At 40.3% G+C, this 14,736-nt stretch overlaps 1 protein-coding gene across 1 annotated transcript in view; it reads left to right on the forward strand.

Moving 5' to 3' along the window:
• The window catches only part of LOC138743479 (ran-binding protein 17-like), a 726,783-nt gene that overhangs the window by 49,353 nt on the left and 662,694 nt on the right, over nt 1-14,736 (forward strand). The window lies entirely within an intron of this gene.

A 14,736-nucleotide genomic window follows, 5' to 3' on the forward strand; every position in this document is an offset into this window, starting at 1 on the left:
AGTATTGATTCTTTTCATTCTTTGTTCTTTCCTTTCATGAATGTCTTTGATCACATCACACATAATCATAGATACAGATTGCCTAGCCTGCCTTGAGTGAGCTGCTCTGAGACATTATGGCAGTTGCATTGTTATAGCTGGCTGCATTGCACTGATTAAGGCAAAATTATTTTTTGTGTCTGTTGAGATGTTATTTCGGTCAGGAAATATCTAAATCAGTGATAATGAAGACAAAACTCTATGATTTTAAAAAAAGTTACAAAGATTTCCCAGAGGGACCAGGATTCAAGAAGTAAATAAATAATATTTATTGTAATTATCACACTATAAAAATTAAAAAAAAATAGATAATTAACCATAAAATTTGTTGATTTACAATTGTCTCAGGATTGACCAGGGCAACAACAAGCTTTATTTTTCTCATAATTTTTGCTTTAAGCTAATGAAAGTGCAGAGCCAAGGTTTACATGCAAGTTCCACTGCAAAGGTACATTGATTATCGGACTCTGGCTTTACCTTACCCTCAATTTAGTTTATGTGTCATCTGAGTCCAGCGTGCTCGTTGAATGAAGTGATAGGAGAAGGTATTCGGTTCAACAATCAGTTTATTATACAGCACAAGAATAAAACTTAACAGAGCTCTGGGTCAGTCGTTAGTTCATAGGTCACCTGCACAGTGAGCTATTCCCCAAGACTGACCCCTATTGTCCAGTCTGCTCAGTTTATATAGCTACAATTTACCATACAGAACAAAAGTTGGCTTCCTTTGCTAGATTTTTACATAAAGTATATCACCAGCAATTTTCTTATTCTATAGTTTATCTCAGGTGTAGACCTCTTATCTTAAATCTTCCAGATCAGACCATCCTATTGTTTTGACCAGAAATCAATTCCTGCCCCAGATATTTCCAATCATCGTCTGTTCCTGTCTGGCTAATGTCTTCTGTTCTCCTTAACACCTCTTCATGCCTTAATCTTCTTCCTAGACTGGCTTTCCATTCCCTTTGTTTCTTACAGGATATTCTTTGTTCTGGTCTGCCCTGTGTCTCCTGCGCTACTCAACACCTCCTTCAGTTGAGCATTCCTCCTAAATCGTTTCATCCATTTCCTCTCCCTTGTTTTTATGGGAGCAGACAATTCTGCCCCTACTGTACTCAGCCAACTTTGCTCCATGCTATGATTGCCACTTAATTACCTTATACTTTTCCCTTAACCATGAAGTAAATATAAAAATTGTGATATAGTCCTCGATTCCGTGATATTTTAGCCCCTAGATTCCAACATGATTTGCTGTTGACATCTGTTCTTGTGTAAGCTTAAGAACCCTTGCACAGGGGCTTGTAATATGCTATTTATCCTTCATTGTAGGATCTTATTGTGTGCTTATTTTGTGTCCCCAGAAGAAATGTACTTTCTTTCCTGGAAAGCATGCTTTTGGATTTCTGCTAAAAATGATGTACCTCAATGTTGTTCTGTTATTCCTTGCAAATACATCACAATATCTTGACTATTATGTTATGCAATTAATATTTTCATGCATTGAATGCTGCACACTTCCTAACTATACTTCTACTAACCAATCCATAACTTTCAATGTGTTACTGATGTTTTACCCAAAAGTATAAATAAGACTGTCTGTATTGATTTATTATCCATTCTCAGAGGGAATTATAGTGTGCTACAAACTACTGTTCTTTCAAGTTAATTTTGCTAGAATTATTCCATGCCAGGTCTTGGAATTGAGTGGAGACGAAATGGAAAAAATGATAGTAGTTGATAGATGTCAAGCTATTGTGCACCATTGTGGGGTTACTGAATTGGAAATACAGGGTGCAGAAATTTTTGTGCAACAGGCATGAATTAAAAGGTAGGTGGGTTTTAGAATCGTTCATTGTCTGAGTGGACTAATTGAAATTGGTGGGTGTTCACTAGGCAGCTCAAAGTGGAGCATTGCCAGCAGATTTGGAGATGCTGAAAAGCAAGAGTGGTTATGTATCTCTTCTTATTCAAAATGGCTGTCAGTTGCTAACTGAGTGTAAGTAAATTGAATAGGATCTTACTGTCACTTGTATGTCAGTTTGAATCGTGTCTCTTAATTTAATTTTTTTACAAATGTGAATATCCCAGATTGGTGCACTTACTCATGTTATATCCAAGAAGCCAAAGGGAGGAATTATCTAGCCATGATATAGTATAAATAATGACCCTCTTATGGGGATAAAAAAAAATTGAGAGATGTGGAGCAATGTGGCTTTCTGTTCAGGGAACGTTAATGATTTGGATACATTTTCTTATTTCAGTGTTTCTCTGGTGGGTGACAGCTCTGGATAAAAGAGCAAAATGTTTAATGTTCTTGTGCAGGCATTGTAAAAGAGATAAAAGAATGATTAATTCTCAGTACATTAATCTTAGCATCTTCCTGTATCCGAGTATCTCTCATTTATTTCAGACTGTCCACGATGCTATTATTAATATTAAATTATTAACCACATTCAAGAAAAAAAATCCCTGTATGTTCAGCTATTTCAGTATTTCTGAAAAATTGGTAAGTTCAATATATCGGAGAGGTATAAAAGCATGTTTATCTTTTGGAATAAGCATTGTACAAGGTTAAAATGTTAGGTAGCAAATGTGGCAAGATTAACAGTTAATGCTTTCAGGTCTGGGACCTCTCATCAGCATCTGCAGTCTTGATGTTCATTTCGGTCTGTTGTCATAAAACACAAATTTTTAATGCTCTTTGAAATAATTTTTTATATGGTTCAAGATGATATTTGAGAATTGGATGTTGAAGTTATCAAATGTTTATCCTGTATTACCATCAACCACAATCAGATAGAGAATCATGATTAATAGAACTGGGGTTTGCACTTGGTGCAGACTGGGCAGTTACATGTCAACACCCTGATGTCTTCGACCAGGTAGGAGAGGTTGTGGGCTCTAACAAAGTGGTAGAGCCTGGTGACTCCAGGGTGGCAGAGGTTGTTGTGGAGGACTTGGAGGCAATTCAGCTGCGCATTGACGCATGACCGCTGGGGCAAGGCATTGGGAGGCTCGTTGAGCTTCTCTGGCCGGTACAAGATCTTGTAGTTGTGGATGGATTGTTCCATTCCCACCTCAGGATCTTGTCATTCTTAATTTTTCCCTGCTGTTTGTTGTTGAACTTAAAAGCACATTGGCCAGTCAGCAGGGTGAATGGTTTTCTGGCCAGGTAGTGCCTCCAACAGTGTAAAGCTACCACTATGGCTTGGGACAGCTGAGTGCCAAAGCTCAGGACTCTGAGGGTTCTGTAAAAAAATGTCATGGACCTGTCTGCCTAGTTGAGCATAGTGGCCAGGGTAAAGTCCCCTACAGTCCTAGTGCTGGGGATGCTACTTCCGTAGATAGGCACAGCACCTCCATGCCCAATGCCACATGAAGGACTCTGTGTGCGCAGGAACCGGTAAGCGAAGGCACTGGGTGAAGGCCTGCTGGGCTAAAAGGAACCCAAAGAGGGTGACAGCATGTGCAACCCCCAAATCATCGCTTGACCCGTGCCTGAGACCCAAAGGACTGGACTCAACCTCTCCGTGCTGTTTGCTGCTAGGATTTTGCTGCGCTTCATGGAGGGACCTGCCACTGGAAGTGAAGCATTGCGGGAAGCCATGGCAGTCATCTTTTCGTCCCTCAAGGTTGGCGCCACCTAGTCCATCATCGGATCAAGATAGAGGGTGGCCATCTTGCTACGTCTCGTCGTCGACAGCATATTGTCTGCCCGCGGACCAAGAGGAGAGAGTTGATATCAGCATGGGGAGCGACGGGGTTTCCGGAGCAGTGGCATTGGTCATCCTGGATCAGGTGATACCTCACCAATTGAATAATTTGACGATGGAGGTGAGAGTAAATCGACATTTGATAGATTGCTTAGTAGGCACTGGCTCCACGATGCCAATCTTCAGATGTTTCTTCACACAGCCAAGGCCCTGAACCTCACATATAACTCCAGTAAGTGCATGTTCCAAACCAGGCATTACCCGCATGGCTCATTTTCCACTGCCCTACTCCATTGACGACATCGGAAATGACCAGGTCTTGCCAGGTATGCGCAGAGAGCAAGCAGCCATTCTACTGCCCTGACAAAGCACACCTGATAAAGGCATCCCGCCCCTTCGAATGACTGTGTTGATTTCAAGGGACCCCTCCCTTCCACCAATGGAAATATGTACTTTCTCAACAATATTGACGAGTATTCACGTTTTCCATTCGCCATCCCTTCCCAAGATTTGACCACCACCACGATCATCAGGACCTTGCATTCTATTTTCACCCTGTTTAGGTATCTCAGCTATATCCATAGTGACCAGGGCTCATCATTTATGCGTGAAGAGCTAGGCAACTATCTGCTCGTAAGGGGCATTGCCTCAAGCAGGATGACTAGCTACAATCTCTAGGGGAAGGGATAAGTTGAAAAAGAGAACGCGACTGTATGGAAGGCTGTGAAATTGGCGCTCCAGTCCAAAGGCCTTCCAGACTCACACTGCCATTACCTGTGGCACTCCACTCCATGCTCCTCAGCATGGTGACCAATGCAACTCCTCACAAGCTTCAGTTTATGTTCCAGAGGAAATTCTCATCTGGGACTACACTTCCGGCTTGGCTGATGGTACCAGGGCCAGCCCTGCTGAGAAAGCACGTGAAGAGGAGCAAGACAGAGCCCCTGATCGAGAGGATGCACCTGCTGCATCCCAACCCAACTTATGTCTACTTGGCTTACGCTGATGGTAGAGAGGACACCGTCTCGATCAGAGACCTGGCACCCACCAGAACTGAGGGTCTAAGGCCTCAGTTGTGCCAGGAACTACTGAGTACTCCACTCAGGGTCCCGGAGGACACTGCTAGGGAAGTGGACCAATTCACTCCACGACCTGAGCCGAAGCCCTCGAGACCCACTGATCCTGTACCACAGTTTATTCAGGAAGCCCAAGGTCCTCTAGTACTGCGGCGTACAACCAGAATTACCAGACCTCCTGAAAGACTTGACTTGTAAATATTTGTAAAGTATTAGTTTTTTGAATAAATGGTCTCTGTTTTTCACCCACAGGCTCAATTCTGAAGGAAGGGGTGAATGCAGTGAACTGGAATTCACTATCTTTGTATTGTTCAGATGGCTAGCTCCTCCCCTGGCTCCACTCTCACCTACCCCAATATGAACCCTGGTTTTCCTGCCTTACCTCAGATTTACCTGAGGACTATTTTGCCTACTGGCCATTGATTGTAAGCTATTAAAAGCATGTTTGTACTCCTCACTTGTCTCTGAGTGCATTCAGTCGCATTACAGGCTACCCCCATATTGTGCACACGGTGTTGTCCCTTGCTGCCGGAAGTGGATCTGTACTGGCTTGTTGTCCCCAGAGCCTGGTTGATCCGTCCCCGACGACTGGAAGTGACACTGGAAATGGGGCACTCCAAGATGGTGATGACTGTCAGCCACATGCGGTGCTGCTGGGGGAAGGTTTGGACCTACACATTTTTGCATAGTGTCCTTTCTTCCAGTGAGCGGAGCATGTGGCACTTCTGAGGTGCTTCCTGTGCCCACAGAAGTTTCACTTCTGGCACTCGATAGCAGAAGCTGGCGGTGCCTGTGTCCCCAACGTGATGGCTGCGTTGCCAAAGAGAATGCTTCAGCACTTTGTTGTGCTGTTTCCAGTGATTAGGCAAGTCCACTACTTCCTGCAGGCTCCAATCGCCCTTTTCCAGGAGTTTCTGTCTGATGCAGTTGGAGATGAACCCGGCCATGCTTGTGTCCCATATTAGGCCTTCGAGGTGGGCAGCTGCAGAGACTTCTCAGCAGTCGCAGGCTTGCCCCAGCTGCCACTGCATGTACTCGTCATTTGACTCACCCAGTGCTTGTTTTCAGCTGCCCACGAGGAATCATGTGTATATGATGTTTGTCGGGGCCCAGTACTGCTTCTGCAGGAACTCCATAGCTTCAGAGTAAGTAGCAAAGTCTCTTATCACTTGAAAAACCTGGTGGCTGACCTGAGTGAAGAGCACTTCCTTCTTATCTTCTTCGCTCCGCATGTCATTGAGCCTCATGAATGCATTGATGTAGTGCACCCACTGGTCTAATTTAGTCAAGACCTCTGGATCTTTAGGGTCAGTGTCTAATTTATCTGCCCATATTACCTTGTCAATGGTCTAAAATTTAAGGTGATTTGCAGACTGAACCTTAGGTGGGGCAAACAAAGCTTGATGGGATGAGAGGGTTTGTTGAATTGTACTCTTATATCGCTAGGTCTGCATTGGATTTGGAGATGCTCTACCCAGTGCCCTCCTCGATACTTCTCACCAGGTTTGAATATTCTTGAGACAGGAATTTCCAGGGGGGAATGAATGCAGGATGCTGTGCTGGTGGGTTTAGACATTTGTGACTGGTCTTGTTTAGAGGTGGTTTCTGAGATAAGTACTTTGATTAGGAATCTTGTGTGTCTTGATTGTCAGGTGACAGTGCTCTCATATGGGTGTCAGTTGATGAAGGCTTTCTGGAGGCTCAGAGTGAGGCCCATTTTTCATTTTTATTAGTAAAATAATTAGTGATAGATTGGATTATTTCCTTTCTTTTCTTTTCCAATCTTTTTATTATTATTATAATTTATAAACACATACAGTTCAAAGAGATATGAAAAATACATAGCAAATAATGAATTCTTCTTTGGCTTGGCTTCGCGGACGAAGATTTATGGAGGGGGTAAAAAGTCCACGTCAGCTGCAGGCTCGTTTGTGGCTGACAGGACCGATGCGGGACAGGCAGACACGATTGCAGCGGTTGCAAGGGAAAATTGGTTGGTTGGGGTTGGGTGTTGGGTTTTTCCTCCTTTGCCTTTTGTCAGTGAGGTGGGCTCTGCGGTCTTCTTCAAAGGAGGTTGCTGCCCGCCAAACTGTGAGGCGCCAAGATGCACGGTTTGAGGTGTTTTCAGCCCACTGGCGGTGGTCAATGTGGCAGGCACCAAGAGATTTCTTTAGGCAGTCCTTGTACCTTTTCTTTGGTGCACCTCTGTCACGGTGGCCAGTGGAGAGCTCGCCATATAACAGGATCTTGGGAAGGCGATGGTCCTCCATTCTGGAGACGTGACCCATCCAGCGCAGCTGGATCTTCAACAGCGTGGACTCGATGCTGTCGACCTCTGCCATCTCGAGTACTTCGACGTTAGGGGTGTAAGCGCTCCAATGGATGTTGAGGATGGAGCGGAGACAACGCTGGTGGAAGCGTTCTAGGAGCCGTAGGTGGTGCCGGTAGAGGACCCATGATTCAGAGCCGAACAGGAGTGTGGGTATGACAACGGCTCTGTATACGCTTATCTTTGTGAGGTTTTTCAGTTGGTTGTTTTTCCAGACTCTTTTGTGTAGTCTTCCAAAGGCGCTATTTGCCTTGGCGAGTCTGTTGTCTATCTCATTGTCGATCGTTGCATCTGATGAAATGGTGCAGCCGAGATAGGTAAACTGGTTGACCGTTTTGAGTTTTGTGTGCCTGATGGAGATGTGGGGGGGCTGGTAGTCATGGTGGGGAGCTGGCTGATGGAGGACCTCAGTTTTCTTCAGGCTGACTTCCAGGCCAAACATTTTGGCAGTTTCCGCAAAGCAGGACGTCAAGCGCTGAAGAGCTGGCTCTGAATGGGCAACTAAAGCGGCATCATCTGCAAAGAGTAGTTCACGGACAAGTTTCTCTTGTGTCTTGGTGTGAGCTTGCAGGCGCCTCAGATTGAAGAGACTGCCATCCATGCGGTACCTGATGTAAACAGCGTCTTCATTGTTGGGGTCTTTCATGGCTTGGTTCAGCATCATGCTGAAGAAGATTGAAAAGAGGGTTGGTGCGAGAACACAGCCTTGCTTCACGCCATTGTTAATGGAGAAGGGTTCAGAGAGCTCATTGCTGTATCTGACCCAACCTTGTTGGTTTTTGTGCAGTTGGATAATCATGTTGAGGAACTTTGGGTGTCAGTTGATGAAGGCTTTCTGGAGGCTCAGAGTGAGGCCCATTTTTCATTTTTATTAGTAAGATAATTAGTGATGGCTTAGATTATTTCCTTTCTTTTCTTTTCCAATCTTTTTATTATTATTATAATTTATAAACACATACAGTTCAAAGAGATATGAAAAATACATAGCAAATAATGAATTAATACAGAGATATTAAACAATAACATTGCAGAATAAAAATATATCATAAAAAATTTTTTTAGATCAGTTTAGAGTATGAACTATCTCTAAAAAAAGATATAATTAATAAAAATATATAAAAAAAGAGAAAAAAAAACCCCAAAAAGGAAGAAAAAACAAATCTGAATTAAAAACTTAAAAAAAAAACCTACCGATATAGCTAAACCACACCGATCACTCCGATCTCATCTTACAGCCCAATTATCATACATAATCATAGAAAGAAAACAGAGCCAGATCAACTCACCACAAATGAAAATATTGAATAAATGGTCGCCAGGTTAACTCAAACTTTGAAGGGGATTCATAGACAGAGTTTCTAATTTTCTCTAAATTTAAACATAGTATAGTTTGGGTAAACCATTGGAAAACAGTGGGAGGATTAACCTCTTTCCAATTCAATGACATTGTGATTTTGCAGGGGAGAACCATTTTGATTGCTGAAGAGAAAACAGCTTTTTGAAGCAGCTCTTGTGGCCAGCCATTTTGTGGAATTCAGAGCAAAGCATGCTCCGTGAATTGCTGGGCCTTTTTGGTGGATTGACCTGTGCCAAGAGGGTCTTTCAGCTAGTAAAATGCTTCATTTTGATTGTGGCTAACAGTGTTGGTCACTTGGGGAGACCAGTGCCAAGGTCTTGTAAGCTTTGTGAAGGCTGCCCAGTTTGAGTTTTGCCAACAAAGGGACCAGGAGTGTTATGACCATAGCTCGTGTGGATGGGCACTTCTTCAAAGGCAACGCAAGGAGAATTCGTGAGTCTGTAGCAGCCACAACTCCAATCCTATCATTAATTCATCATTAATTCTGGGCATCACTAGTACACCTGCACATAGTTGGGAATAGATTTAGTGTTAAGGATAGTTCAAAAATTAAGACTAAAGTTTAAGAGTTAGAAATAAAATTAGTGTTTTAAAATTAAACACTGTCTGGGTCATTGTTTATTGCAACAACACATTACAATTGTACTTGCCTTTACCACTCCTCGGGCAGTTTTTTCTGTCTACCCGACCATCTGAATGAAAAAGATACCTCTCGGTCTCTTTCAAACCTTTTCCTTCTCCCCTTAAATCTTTTTTTAAAATATAGTTTTAGATCCCCTTACCATGGGAAAAAAGATTATGAATATTTTCTTGTCTGTTCCAGAGAGAAAAGTTAATCATTCCAGCCTCCCCATATAATTCAAGCCACCTATCCAAGACCTTCCTGTGAATCTTTTCAGCACACTTTCCACCTTAATCGTATCTTTTTTTCCCAGCTTAATAATATCTTTGGATGTGAAGGTAGAAGGAATAATTAGTAAATTTGCAAAGTAATAAATGACATGATAATTGGTGGTGTGTGAACAACAGGGAAGGCTACAATGGGATATATAGTGCCCTCCATAATGTTTGGACAAAGACACTTTTTTCCTTCTTTTGCCCCTGTGGTCCACAGTTTTTAATTTGTAATCAAACAATTAATATGTAATTAAAGTGCACATTCCAGATTTTATTCAAGGTTATTTGTATATATATTTGTAGAAATTGTAGCACTTTTTATACACAGTTTTGATATATAATTCAGTTTATGAGTACTCAGGAATGTTTAAATGCTTCATTGGTGCAGATATAAGAGAATAGGCTTGCTTCTAAGCTGTTGATCACCTTTGGAAACTGTAGTTACCATTTTTCTACATGAGGATCAGAGCTGTGTCAATGAAAGTCAAAGAAGCCATTATGAGGCTGAAAATAAAACAATAAGAGACATTACCCAAACCATGGGATTACCAAAATCAACTCTTTTGAAAATAATTTAGAAGAAGGAGCATTCTGATAAGCTCAGTAATTGCAAAGGGACTGGTATTTCAAGGGAGACCTCCACTGTTGATGACAGAAGAATTCTCATCATAATGAAGAAAAATACCTAAACATATGTCCAACATATCAGAAACACTCTTCTGGAGGCAGGTGTGGATATGTCAATGACTACTGTATTCATAAGATTTAGTGAACAGAAATACAGAGGCTACACTGCAAGATACAAAACATGGCAAAGGTGGTATGCTTTGGATCTTGGGCAATTCTTTCCACTTCCACACTTTGCTCTTGCCATTACTTCTGATACAGGTTAATCTTGGTCTCATCTGTCCACCAGACCTTTTTCAAGAATTTATAAGCAAACTGTAATCTGGCCATCCTTTCTGTGGCTAACTCGTGGTTTGCATCGTACAGTGTAGCCTTGGTATTTCTGTTCATGAATTCTTCTGAGAACAGTTGACATTGAAATATCCAAATGTGCCTCTTGAAGAGTGTTTCTGATCTCTCCAGAATGCTCTTTCTTAATGATGTTCCAAACAGTTGATTTTGGTAATTGTAAGGTTTGGGTGATATCTCTTATTTTTTTTATTCTTGTAAGGTTTGGGCGATCTCTCATTGTTTTATTCTTGTTTTTCAGCCTTATAATGCTGCCTTTGGCACATCTCTGGTCCTTTTTTTTGAATACTTTATTAAGTTTGAAAATTCAGAAGTTTTAAACCTCCTAAATCATACTTCCATGTGTACTTTTGCAAAGATACTCTTGGCATTTTATCTTTCCATAAAAATTTCCTAACTATAAATTCAAAACCTTAAAACATTTTTTGAGGAACTTTACAAGGAATGGACTGAAAAATATATTGTAACTTTGTAAAAATATTAATTTTAACACAACTAACTCTGCCTATTAACATTATCAGTAAATCCACCGATAAATCTTCGTCCGCGAAGCCAAGCCAAAGAAATCCACCGATTTAAATGATTCTTAATTTTATAAAATAAATGTAAATAACTTAATTAATATAAATGATTAATATCTTTATCAACTTTAATACCTAAGTATTTAATTTAATCTGACCATTTAAATTTAACAATATTCTTACAAGGAGAATAATCATTTTCAATTAATAGCATAATTTCACTTTTCCCCCAATTAATTTTATAACCAGATATTACTCCATATTGTTCCAATCTATCATAAAAATCTCAGATTCTTTTGGTTCTGTTAAATATATCAAAACATTATCTGCAAATAAATTAATTTTAAATTCATCAGATTTCACTTTAATACCTTTAACATTACTATCTTGTCTTATTAATTGTGCCAAAGGTTCAATTATTAATGCAAACAATGCCAGTGACAAAGGGCTACCTTGTCTAGTTGACCTGTCAAACATGAATGGTGATTATATTCGCCCATTTGTCACAACTCTAGCCATCGGCTTTTGTTACAATTTTATAATCAACATTTAACAAAGATATAGGTCAATAAGAACTTGCTTTCAAAGAATCTCTAACTTTCTTAAGAATTACTGTTATAATAGCTGTAATAATAGCTAAGTATCCCATAACATAAACTTACTATTAACAGAATTTACATTTGTCTTCAAAAACTGGTGTATTTGATCTCTCAAAATTACAAAACTCAGCATTATTAATATCTGTAATAAAAGAAACCAGTAAAGAATGAGTTTCCATAGCTTGCTTAAGAACTTCAATCAATAAAAGTATCAATAAATCTTAAAATTTATTGTAAAGGTCAGCCATAAAGCCATCTTCTCCTGGGGATTTTCCTTTAGCTGTTAAGTGCTTCTATAATCTTTTTTTGAGTAAAAGTGGCCTCCAACTCCTTAATTTCCTTATTAATGAAGGCAATTGAAGATTAGATATGAAATATATATCTTAACTTGATCTTTCACAGTCTCAGAAGAGTATAATTTTTTTTATAAAATTCCAAAAATATATAATTTATCTCTTGAGATTTATATGTAATATCTCTTCTTTGGCTTGGCTTCGCGGACGAAGATTTATGGAGGGGGTAAAAAAGTCCACGTCAGCTGCAGGCTCGTTTGTGGCTGACCAGTCCGATGCGGGACAGGCAGACACGATTGCAGCGGTTGCAAGGGAAAATTGGTTGGTTGGGGTTGGGTGTTGGGTTTTTCCTCCTTTGCCTTTTGTCAGTGAGGTGGGCTCTGCGGTCTTCTTCAAAGGAGGCTGCTGCCCGCCAAACTGTGAGGCGCCAAGATGCACGGTTTGAGGCGTTATCAGCCCCCTGGCGGTGGTCAATGTGGCAGGCACCAAGAGATTTCTTTAGGCAGTCCTTGTACCTTTTCTTTGGTGCACCTCCGTCACGGTGGCCAGTGGAGAGCTCGCCATATAATACGATCTTGGGAAGGCGATGGTCCTCCATTCTGGAGACGTGACCCATCCAGCGCAGCTGGATCTTCAGCAGCGTGGACTCGATGCTGTCGACCTCTGCCATCTCGAGTACCTCGACGTTAGGGGTGTGAGCGCTCCAATGGATGTTGAGGATGGAGCGGAGACAACGCTGGTGGAAGCGTTCTAGGAGCCGTAGGTGGTGCCGGTAGAGGACCCATGATTCGGAGCCGAACAGGAGTGTGGGTATGACAACGGCTCTGTATACGCTTATCTTTGTGAGGTTTTTCAGTTGGTTGTTTTTCCAGACTCTTTTGTGTAGTCTTCCAAAGGCGCTATTTGCCTTGGCGAGTCTGTTGTCTATCTCATTGTCGATCCTTGCATCTGATGAAATGGTGCAGCCGAGATAGGTAAACTGGTTGACCGTTTTGAGTTTTGTGTGCCCGATGGAGATGTGGGGGGGCTGGTAGTCATGGTGGGGAGCTGGCTGATGGAGGACCTCAGTTTTCTTCAGGCTGACTTCCAGGCCAAACATTTTGGCAGTTTCCGCAAAGCAGGACGTCAAGCGCTGAAGAGCTGGCTCTGAATGGGCAACTAAAGCGGCATCATCTGCAAAGAGTAGTTCACGGACAAGTTTCTCTTGTGTCTTGGTGTGAGCTTGCAGGCGCCTCAGATTGAAGAGACTGCCATCCGTGCGGTACCGGATGTAAACAGCGTCTTCATTGTTGGGGTCTTTCATGGCTTGGTTCAGCATCATGCTGAAGAAGATTGAAAAGAGGGTTGGTGCGAGAACACAGCCTTGCTTCATGCCATTGTTAATGGAGAAGGGTTCAGAGAGCTCATTGCTGTATCTGACCCGACCTTGTTGGTTTTCGTGCAGTTGGATAATCATGTTGAGGAACTTTGGGGGACATCCGATGCGCTCTAGTATTTGCCAAAGCCCTTTCCTGCTCACGGTGTCGAAGGCTTTCTGAATCTTTTCTAACAGCATTTATTGTTCTTGATACTTGTTCTGATTTCAATCGTCAAGCTAAAATTTTGAGCTCTTTCCCCTAGCTCATAATACTTTGTTTAGTTCTTTGTAATAATTTTTCAAATGTATAAGTCTGTAATGAATTATATTGTAATTTCTTATTAACCAATTGTATATTTTTAACCTCTTTAATTCCATTGTAAATCTTTCTCTAAGGATTCTATTTCCCTTTCTAATTGTTTCTTAATTTTAGAAGTATATCTGATAATTTCTCCTCTTATATGCTTTCAAAGTATCCCGTAATATAATTACTATTAACAGAATTTACATTTGTCTTTAAAAACTGCTGTATTTGATTTCTCAAAATTACAAAACTCAGCATTTTTTAATAATAAAGAATTTATCCACTTTTCCTGATCCTGTATATATTATTAATGAGATAATCTGATAAAAGTCAAGACTTGTACTCAGCAGATACTATCTGACCTTGTAGTTGTGCAAATAACAAAAATAAAATCTATTCTAGAATAAGAGTTATATCAAAATGAATAAAATGAGAAATCTTTCTCTTTCGGATTTAACTTTCTGCATATATCAACCAAATTCATTTCTTTCATTAAAGTTAATATTTTTTTTGCCATTTTAGTTCTTGTTACTGTTTTCAGAAATTTATCTTAACAATTAATCCAAACAACAATTAAAATCACCTCAAATCATAACTTTATCATATGCTTGTGATAAATTAAATAAAAAATTATGAATAAATTTTTCATCATCCACTTTAGGTGCATTAATATTCATAAGAGTCCAAGATTCTGAATAAATTTTACAATTTATAATTAAAAGACTACCAACCAACTCAATAACAGATTCAAATTTAATCAACAATTTCTTATTTATCAAAGTGGCAACTTCTTGCTTTAGAATTAAAAGATGAAGCAACAACTTGACCAACCCAATCTCTTTTCAATTTAAATGAGTTTCTTGTTTAAAAAAAAAGCAATATCTACTTTAAATTTTTAATATCAGCCTATACTCACGTCCTTATAATTGGGTTATTGAGCCCGTTAACATTAAATGTTTCAAATATTAAATTAGATATCTTATTTAAATCATACAACCTCTTTACCTCATGCAGTGAAGTCCAAATCCACTATTAACTGAAATACAATATTCATCTCCTTAATGAAGCAAAATAGAAAAAAAAACCCTCAAAAGGAAAAAGAAATCCATCCCACCTCCCCCCTAAAAAATACTGTACCACAGTATTATTGCCCTCTACCGCATGGGAAGTGGCCTACCCCACTCAGAAGAAGCAACAAATACCACCTCTCCCAAACAGAACAATATTAAACAAAACCATTCAAGTATATAAGCTTCTTCCAAATTTCTGTTAACTT

The sequence above is a fragment of the Narcine bancroftii genome, chromosome 9 (genome assembly GCF_036971445.1).
Source record: "Narcine bancroftii isolate sNarBan1 chromosome 9, sNarBan1.hap1, whole genome shotgun sequence".
In the NCBI taxonomy this organism is placed as follows: domain Eukaryota; kingdom Metazoa; phylum Chordata; class Chondrichthyes; order Torpediniformes; family Narcinidae; genus Narcine; species Narcine bancroftii.